Genomic DNA, 10395 nt, shown 5'->3' on the forward strand with positions numbered 1-10395 from the left:
TAATTAAGATAATACTTGTAAAGTACCTGTTATAATATTTGTACTAAATTGGTGTTACTAATTATTACATTATTGTTATTCAAATGTAGTGCTATTGACAGCAAGAGATAATTTTCCATTTAAATTACTGTGCAAGACAGTTTGGTGGGAAGTGAACCACTGCCATGATTCCCAGGTGGGAAAGGCCTTCCCGACCCTGGAAGAGCTCTTAAAGGTAGAGATTTGATAAAAAGTGCCATTTATTCATTTAGCCTCAGCATTCTAAACGTCTTCAATTATTGTAATCTTGGCTTACATAAAATAAGTTTTCCCCAACAATACTGCAGTGATTGTTCCATTGCTAGTTTCCCTTCTATGGGGTCTTTTATGTTTCAGAACCTATGAGCAGTGTTGGCCCCAGCTGTGATTTGTGCATCATTTCATCTCAAATCAATCAACTCCACTATTGAATCTGTTTTCTGAATGGCTTACGTTTTATTTATGTGTTGTTGTTTTTTCTTTTTTTTATAAATTTATTTATTTATTTTTATTTTTGGCTGTGTTGGGTCTTCCTTGCTGTGCACGGGCTTTCTCTGGCTGTGGCGAGCGTGGGCTACTCTTCGTTGTGATGCATGTGCCTCTCATTACGGTGGCTTCTCTTGTTGCGGAGCACGGGCTCTAGGCATGTGGGCTTCAGTAGTTGTGGCTCATGAGCTCTAGAGTGCAGGCTCAGTAGTTGTGGCGCATAGACCTCATTGCTCGGAGGCATGTGGGATCTTCTCAGACCAGGGATCGAACCCATGTCCCCTGCATTGGCAGGCGGATTCTTAACCACTACACCACCAGGGATGTCCCTATGTATTGATTTTTTTTTTTTAAACATCTTTATTGAAGTATAATTGCTTTACAATGGTGTGTTAGTTTCTGCTTTATAACAAAGTGAATCAGTTATACATATACATATGTTCCCATATCTCTTCCCTCTTGCATCTCCCTCCCTCCCACCCTCCCCATCAGACCCCTCTAGGTGGTCACAAAGCACCGAGCTGATCTCCCTGTGCTATGCGGCTGCTTCCCACTAGCTATCTATTGTACATTTGGTAGTGTATATATGTCCATGACACTCTCACCCTGTCACATCTCACCCTTCCCCCTCCCCATATCCTCAAGTCCATTCTCTAGTAGGTCTGTGTCTTTATTCCCGTCTTGCCACTAGGTTCTTCATGGCCTTTTTTTTTTTTTCCTTAGATTCCATATATACGTGTTAGCATACTGTATTTGTTTTTCTCTTTCTGACTTACTTCAGTCTGTATGACAGACTCTAACTCCATCCACCTCATTATAAATACCTCCATTTCATTTCTTTTTATGGCTGAGTAATATTCCATTGTATATATGTGCCACATCTTCTTTATCCATTCGTCCAATGATGGACACTTAGGTTGCTTCCATGTCCTGGCTATTGTAAATAGAGTTACAATGAACATTTTGGTACATGACTCTTTTTGAACTATGGTTTTCTCAGCGTATATGCCCAGTAGTGGGATTGCTGGGTCATATGGTAGTTCTATTTGTAGTTTTTTAAGGAACCTCCATACTGTTCTCCATAGTGGCTATATCAATTTACATTCCCACCAACAGTGCAAGAGTGTTCCCTTTCCTCCACACCCTCTCCAGCATTTATTGTTTCTAGATTTTTTGATGATGGCCAATCTGACCGGTGTGAGATGATATCTCATTGTAGTTTTGATTTGCATTTCTCTAATGATTAATGATGTTGAGCATTCTTTCATGTGTCTGTTGGCAATCTGTATATCTTCTTTGGAGAAATGTCTATTTAGGTCTTCTGCCCATTTTTGGATTGGGTTGTTCTTTTTTTTGTTATTGAGCTGCATGAGCTGCTTGTAAATCTTGGAGATTAATCCTTTGTCAGTTGCTTCATCTGCAAATATTTTCTCCCATTCTGAGGGTTGTCTTTTGGTCTTGTTTATGGTTTCCTTTGCTGTGCAAAAGCTTTTAAGTTTCATTAGGTCCCATTTGTTTATTTGTGTATTGATTTTTAAAAGGTGTACTATGCTCTTCATCAAGTGGCCAGGATACTTTTAATTTCATACACTTTGAATTATCTATATGTGAGAAAACCCAAATTGAAATGTTTTAAATAGAAAAGTTAATTGCAATTACGTTTATGTATCTGTAACATCACTCACTAGTTGTTGATAAAAAATTCATCAAAATTCCTAAATTCTCAGACTGAGATTATGAAATTATGGATATAAAATATAATTTTGAAAAAAAGTTGTGAAAACTTTGTAAAGAAATTAAGAGATGCTGATAAATTTTTTAATGAAATCTGATCTATACTTTTTCCAGATATTTTATTTTATAAACCTTAATACATTATTAAATTGAAGTAATACATGCACCATGGAAATAGTTGGAAATGTGTTCTTTCAAATACATCATTTAATTGACAATATACTTGCAAACATAGCTTCAGTGTGTATTTAGCAAATATTCAATAAATATTGGCCGTATATTGGGAATATGATGACTAAGAGCATAGCCCCTGACCAAGCAGAGTTTTGTCTGGTGGAGAAGACAGACAAGAAAGGACAGATAGAAACTGTACAGTATTGTACAAATGTGCAATAATGAAATATGCATGAAGTGGCTATGGGAAAACCTAGAGGGAACTCAAACCACCCTAAGATATAGGAGAATCTCCTCAAAAGACCGGGGATTGTTCCAGACTGAAGAAGCCACATGCACAAAGGACAGTAAGGCAGAGGACTGGGGAAATGGGGTTTGAAAACGGAGAGGTGAAGCAGCTCATTATGAAAAGTGTTTAGAGGACAGGTCAGAGGAGTGTGGAGCAGTAAGCAAAGCCTACGTGCTGAAGGACTTCATAGACCCTGCTAATCAATTCCATTACTCCATCATGAGAGATACAGGAAACTATTAGAGGGATTTAAGATGAAGGATGGCATGATCAGATTAGATTTTAGAAAGCTCAACCCTACAGAGATCCTGAGAAGAGATTTGTAGAAGGCCACACTGCAGTGGAAGGGATCTAGTGGGAGTGGGTGGGCACAGGGAAGCAGGGAGAGTTGAAGGTGTTTAAAACAGGGTGGCTGTGAGGATGGAGATGACAGTTTGAGAAATTCATGCAAAGAATCAACAAAACTGGGGGTCAATCTCCTCATGTCACTTTTGCATCATTTTTACCTTTCTATTTCATTTTGAGATTATGCACACTTTGGTGGGTTAAGAGGAACTTTCAGTGCAAGAACTTCTTACTTTGCTGTCAGTGTGTCACTTTTGATAGAAAATGCAAACATAGGCCACCAGGTGAACTGTCATGACCCTGCCAAACTCTACATGGAGTAGGTAAAAGTCAGTTGATGCAAGAATGATTTCATTGCTGGAAAATGTTAGTCTCATCCAGACAGGACTTATTGAAGAGGGAGAAAAATAATGTGAGATATCCCAAAGCCAAATATTTCACTTACCAATGAAATCATAGTTCAGTGCTGTCAGTGTTATTAAGTACAAATTGTCATTAAACTAACATCTCTTCTAAGCAGTAAATTGAGAATTATTATGTAATAATTCTAATAATCATTACTAACATTTTTGAGGATTTTACCACTTACAAAATATTTCCTAATCCATTATCTCATTATGAGAAATGTTTCTTATGATACAAATGTCTTCTATGTGATATTAGCAATATATTTTATAAAGTTGAGATCACTCAGACTTTCTACATATGGGTTAGCAGAGCCGTGCTCTTTCCAAAACATATTCTCTGTTGAATGTAGCCAGCCACATCCTTACAGGAATTCATCTGTTTGAACATATTACCCTTTATTTGAAAATCTCCTCATTGTCTTTCCATAAAAATCTCTCTTGATCTTAAAGTTTTGTTTCTCACTTATAAGGCACTTAATCACCATAGACCAATATGTGTGCTGGATCTGTTGTCTCTATATGTCCCTTGTTGCCCATTGAGGTCATGATGAGCAGGCTATTTAGTCCTTCCAAAACATGAACTCAAATCCCTTGAAACTGAGGTTTTTAGAAAATATGTTCCCTGTTTGTAGAATGTAGTTGTAATTTCAATTTGTTATAGTCCATCTCTCTGCAAGCAAAAAAGAAACAGTTATGTTTGGTTACATCTCAAAATGCTCAAGATATTATTTTTGGCTGTCATATCTCCCTATTTTAGTCAGTACCTGTCTATTTTTAATGAAATAGACTGATATGTTTTATCCAAACTATTCAGCATAAAATTGATCATTTTCTAAGTTCATCTTGGGACATCAAACTTCCTTCTACCATGATTTCCTATTGAAGATATACATGGGTTCTTCTGGTATTTGTATTCTAATAGATCAGGTAAGAAAACACATTTTAAAGACAATACGAACACTTTTCCTTATTCCCATTCACTTCAGGTTCTCAAAAAAAGACATTCACAGAAAGATAGACAAGATGAAAAGGCAGAGGGCTATGTACCAGATGAAGGAACAAGATAAAACCCCAGAAAAACAACTAAATGAAATGGAAATAGGCAATCTTCCAGAAAAAGAATTCAGAATAATGATAGTGAAGATGATCCAGGACCTTGGAAAAAGAATGGAGGCAAAGATCAAGAAGATGCAAGAAATGTTTAACAAAGATATAGAAGAATTAAAGAACAAACAAACAGAGATGAACAATACAATAACTGAAATGAAAAATACACTAGAAAGAATCAATAGCAGAATAACTGAGGCAGAACAGGTAAGTGACCTGGAAGACAGAATGGTGGAATTCACTGCTGCAGAACAGAATAAAGAAAAAAGAATGAAAAGAAATTAAGACAGCCTAAGAGACCTCTGGGACAACATTAAACACAACAACATTTGCATTATAGGGGTCCCAGAAGGAGAAGAGAGAAACAAAGGACCCGAGAAAATATTTGAAGAGATAATAGTCGAAAACTTCCTTAACATGGGAAAGGAAATAGCCACCCAAGTCCAGAAAAGGCAGAGAGTCCCATACAGGATGAACCCAAGGAGAAACAAGCCAAGACACATAGTAACCAAATTGGCAAAAATTAAAGAAAAAGAAAAATTATTGAAAGCAGCAAGAGAAAAATGACGAATAACATACAAGGGAACTCCCATAAGGTTAACAGCTGATTTATCAGCAGAAACTCTAAAAGCCAGGAGGGAGTGGCATGACATACTTAAAGTGATGAAAGGGAAGAACCTACAACCAAGATTACTCTACTCAGCAAGGATCTCATTCAGATTTGATGGAGAAATCAAAATCTCTACAGACAAGCAAAAGCTAAGAGAATTGAGCACCACCAAACCAGCTCTACAACAAATGCTAAAGGAACTTCTCGAAGTGGGAAACACAAGACGAGAAAAGGACCTACAAAAACAAACCCAAAACAATGAAGAAAATGGTAATAGGAACATACATATCAATAATTACCTTAAACATGAATAGATTAAATGCTCCAACCAAAAGACACAGGCTTGCTGAATGGATACAAAAACAAGACCCATATATATGCTGTCTACAAGAGACCTACTTCAGACCTAGGGACACATACAAACTGAAAGTGAGGGGGTGGAAAAAGATATTCCATGCAAACGGAAATTAAAAGAAGGCTGGAGTAGCAATACTTGTATCAGATAAAATAGACTTTAAAATAAAGAATGTTACAAGAGACAACAAAGGCCACTATTTAATGATCAAGGGATCAACCCAAGAAGAAGATATAACAATTATAAATATATATGCACCCAACATAGGAACACTTCAATACATAAAGCCACTGCTAACAGCTCTAAAAGAGAAAATTGACAGTAAGACAATAATAGTGTGGGACTTTAACACCTCACTTACATCAATAGACAGATCACCCAAACAGAAAAATTAATAAGGAAACAGAAGCTTTAAATGACACAATAGATGAGATAGATTTAATTGATATTTATAGGACATTCCATCCAAGAACAGCAGATTACACTTTCTTCGCAATTGCACACGGAACATTCTCCAGGATAGATCATATCGTGGGGGACAAATGAAGCCTCAGTAAATTTAAGAAAACTGAAATCATATGAAACATCTTTTTGGACCAAAATGCCAGGAGATTAGAAATTAATTACAGGGAAAAATACGTAAAAAACACAAATACATGGAGGCTAAACAATACGTTACTAAATAACCAAGACATCACTGAAGAAATCAAAGAGGAAATCACAAAATACTTAGAGACAAATGACAATGAAAACACGACGATCCAAAACCTATGGGATGCAGCAAAAGCAGTTATAAGAAGGAAGATTATATAGCTAAACAAGCTTACCTCAAGAAAAAAGAAAAATCTCAAATAAACAATCTAATGTTACACCTAAAGGAACTCGAGAAAGAAGAACAAACAAAACCCAAAGTTAGCAAAAGGAAAGAAATCATAAATATCAGAGCAGAAATAAATGAAATAGAAGCAAAGAAAACAATAGCAAAGATCAATACAACTAAAAGCTGGTTCTTTGAGAAGATAAACAAAATTGATAAATCATTAGCCACACTCATCAAGAAAAAGAGGGAGAGCACTCAAATCAATAAAATTAGAAATGAAAAAGAAGTTACAACAGACACTGCAGAAATACAAAGCATCCTAAGAGACTACTACAGGCAACTCTATGCCAATAAAATGGACAACCTGGAAGAAATGGACAAATTCTTAGAAAGGTATAACCTTCCCAGACTGAACCAGGAAGAAATAGAAAATATGAACAGACCAATCACAAGTAATGAAATTGAAACTGTGATTAAAAATCTTCCAACAAACAAAAGTCCAGGACCAGATGGCGTCACAGGTGAATTCTATCAAATATTTAGACAAGAGCTAATACCCGTCATTCTCAAACTCTTCCACAAAATTGCAGAAGAAGAAACACTCCCAAACCAATTCTATGAGGCCACCATCACCCTGATACCAAAACCAGACTAAGATACTACAAAAAAAGAAAATTACAGACCAATATCACTGATGAATATAGATACAAAAATCCTCAACAAGATACTAGCAAACAGAATCTAATGACACATTAAAAGGATCATACACCATGATCAAGTGGGATTTACGGCAGGGATGCAAGGATTCTTCAATATACACAAATCAATCAATATGATACACCATATTAAAAAATTGAAGAAGAAAAACCATTTGATCATCTCAATAGATGCAGAAAAAGCTTTTGAAAAAATTCAACACCCATTTATGATAAAAATTCTCCAGAACGTGGGCATAGAGCGAACTTACCTCAACATAATAAAGGCCATATATGAAAAACCCACAGCAAACATCATTCTCAATGGTGAAAAACTGAAAGCATTTCCTCTACCATCAGGAACAAGACAAGGATGTCCACTCTCACCACTATTACTCAACATAGTTTTGGAAGTTCTAGCCATGGCAATCAGAGAAGAAAAAGAAATAAAAGGAATACAAAGTGGAAAAGAAGAATTAAAACTGTCACTGTTTGCAGATGACATGATAAAATACATAGAGAATCCTAAAGATGCCACCAGAAAAATCCTAGAGCTAATCAATGAATTTAGTAAGGTTGCAGGATACAAAATTAATGCATAGAAATCTCTTGCATTCCTATACACTAATGATGAAAAATCTGGAAGAGAAATTAAGGAAACACTCCCATTTACTATTGCAACAAAAACAATAAAATACTGAGGAATAAACCTACCTAGGGCAACAAAAGACCTGTATGCCGAAAACTATAAGACTCTGATGAAAGAAATTAAAGATGATACCAACAGACGGAGAGATATACCATGTTCTTGGATTGGAAAAATCAATATTGTGAAAATGACTATAATACCCAAAGCAATCTACAGATTCAATGCAATCCCTATCAAATTACCAGTGGCATTTTTTACAGAACTAGAACAAAAAATCTTAAAATTTGTATGGAGATACAAAAGACCCTGAATAGCCAAAGCAGTCTGGAGAGAAAAAAATGGAGCTGGAGGATTCAGGCTCCCTGACTTCAGACTATACTACAAAACTACAGTAATCAAGGAAATATTGTACTGTCACAAAAACAGAAATATAGATCAATGGAACAGGATAGAAAACCCAGAGATGAACCCACACACCTATGGTCAAATAATCTATGACAAAGGAGGCAAGGATATACAATGGAGAAAAGACAGTCTCTTCAATATGTGCTGCTGGGAAAACTGGACAGCTACATGTAAAAGAATGAAATTAGAACACTCCTTAACACCATACACAAAAAAACCTCAAAATGGTTTAGAGACCTAAATGTAACACCGGACAACATAAAACTCTTAGAGGAAAACATAGGAAGAACACTCTTTGACATAAATCACAGCTAGATCTTTTTTGATCCACCTCCTAGAGTAATGGAAAGAAAAACAAAAATAAACAAATGGGACCTAATGAAACTTTAAAGCTTTTGCACAGCAAAGGAAACCATTAAACAAGACAAAAAGACAACTCTCAGAATTGGAGAAAGTATTTTGCAAATGAATCATCGGACAAAGGATCACTCTCCAAAATATATAAACAGCTCATGCAGCTCAATATTAAAAAAAAAACCCAATCCAAAAATGGGCAGAAGACCTAAATAGACATTTCTCCACAGAAGACATACAGATGGCCAAGAAGCACATGAAAAGCTGCTCAACATCACTAATTACTAGAGAAATGCAAATCAAAACTACAATGAGGTATCACCTCACACCAGTTAGAATGGGCATCATCAGAAAATCTACAAACAACAAATTCTGGAGAGGGTGTGGAGAAAAGGGAACCCTCTTGCACTGTTGGTGTGAATGTAAATTGATACAACCACTATGGAGAACAGTATGGAGGTTCTTTAAAGAACTAAAAATAGAATTACCATATGACCTAGCAATCCCACTACTGGGCATATACACAGAGAAAAACATAATTCAAAAAGACACATGCACCTCATTGTTCATTGCAGCACTATTTACAATAGCCAGGTCATGGAAGCAACCTAAATGCCCATCAACAGACGAATGGATAAAGAAGTTGTGGTACATAAATACAATGGAATATTACTCAGCTATAAAAAGGAAAAAAATTGGGTCATTTGTAGAGATGTGGATGGATCTAGAGACTGTCATACAGAGTGAAGTAAGTCAGAAAGAGAAAAACAAATATCGTATGTTAAAGTATATATGTTGAACCTACAAAGTGGTACAGATGAACCAGTTTGCAGAGCAGATATTGAGACACAGATGTAGAGAAAAAACGTATGGACACGAAGTGGGGAAAGCCGCGGGGGGTGGGGTTTGTGGTGTGATGAATTGGGAGATTGGGATTGACATGTACACACTGATGTGTATAAAATTGATGACTAGAGAGGAGCTTCAAGATGGCGGAAGAGTAAGACGTGGAGATCACCATCCTCCCCACAAATACATCAGAAATACATCTACATGTAGAACAGCTCCTACAGCACACCAACTGAATGCTAGCAGAAGACAGATGTCCCAAAAGACAAGAAACTCCCCACGTACCTGGGTAGGGCAAAAGAAAAAAGAAAAAAACAGAGACAAAAGAATAGGGATGGGACCTGCACCACTGGGAGGGAGCTGTGAAGGAGGAAAGCTTTCCACACACTAGGAAGTCCCTTCGCGGGCGGAGACTGCGGGTGGCGGAGAGGGGGAAGGTTCGGAGCAGTGGAGGAGAGCGCAGCAACAGTGGTGCGGAGGGCAAAGTGGAGAGATTCCCCACAGAGGATCGGTGCTGACCAGCACCCACCAGCCCGAGAGGCTTGTCTGCTCACCCGCCAGGACGGGCGGGGGCCGGAAGTGAAGGCTCGGGATTCAGAGGTCAGATTTCAGGGAGAGGACTGGGGTTGGCTGCGTGAACACAGCCTGCAGAGGGCTAGTGCGCCACAGCTAGCTGGGAGGGAGTCCGGGAAAAAGTCTGCAGCTGCCTAAGAGGCAAGAGACTTTTTCTTGCCCCTCTTTTTCCTGGTGCGCGAGGAGAGGGGTTTAAGAGCGCCGCTTAAAGGAGCTCCAGAGACAGGCGCGAGCCGCGGCTATCAGCGCGGACACCAGAGACGGGCATGAGACGCTAAGGCTGCTGCTGCTGCCACCAAGAAGCCTGTGTGCGAGCACACATCGCTCTCCACACCTCCCCTCCCGGGAGCCTGTGCAGCCCGCCACTGCCAGGGTCCCGTGATCCAGCGACAACTTCCCCGGGAGAACACATGGCACACCTCAGGCTGGTGCAACGTCACCCCAGGCTCTGCTGCCGCAGGCTCGCCCCGCATCTGTACCCCTCCTTCCTCCCGACCTGAGTGAGCCCGAGCCCCCGAATCAGCT

Source organism: Eubalaena glacialis, chromosome 3 (assembly GCF_028564815.1).
Source record: "Eubalaena glacialis isolate mEubGla1 chromosome 3, mEubGla1.1.hap2.+ XY, whole genome shotgun sequence".
NCBI lineage: Eukaryota > Metazoa > Chordata > Mammalia > Artiodactyla > Balaenidae > Eubalaena > Eubalaena glacialis.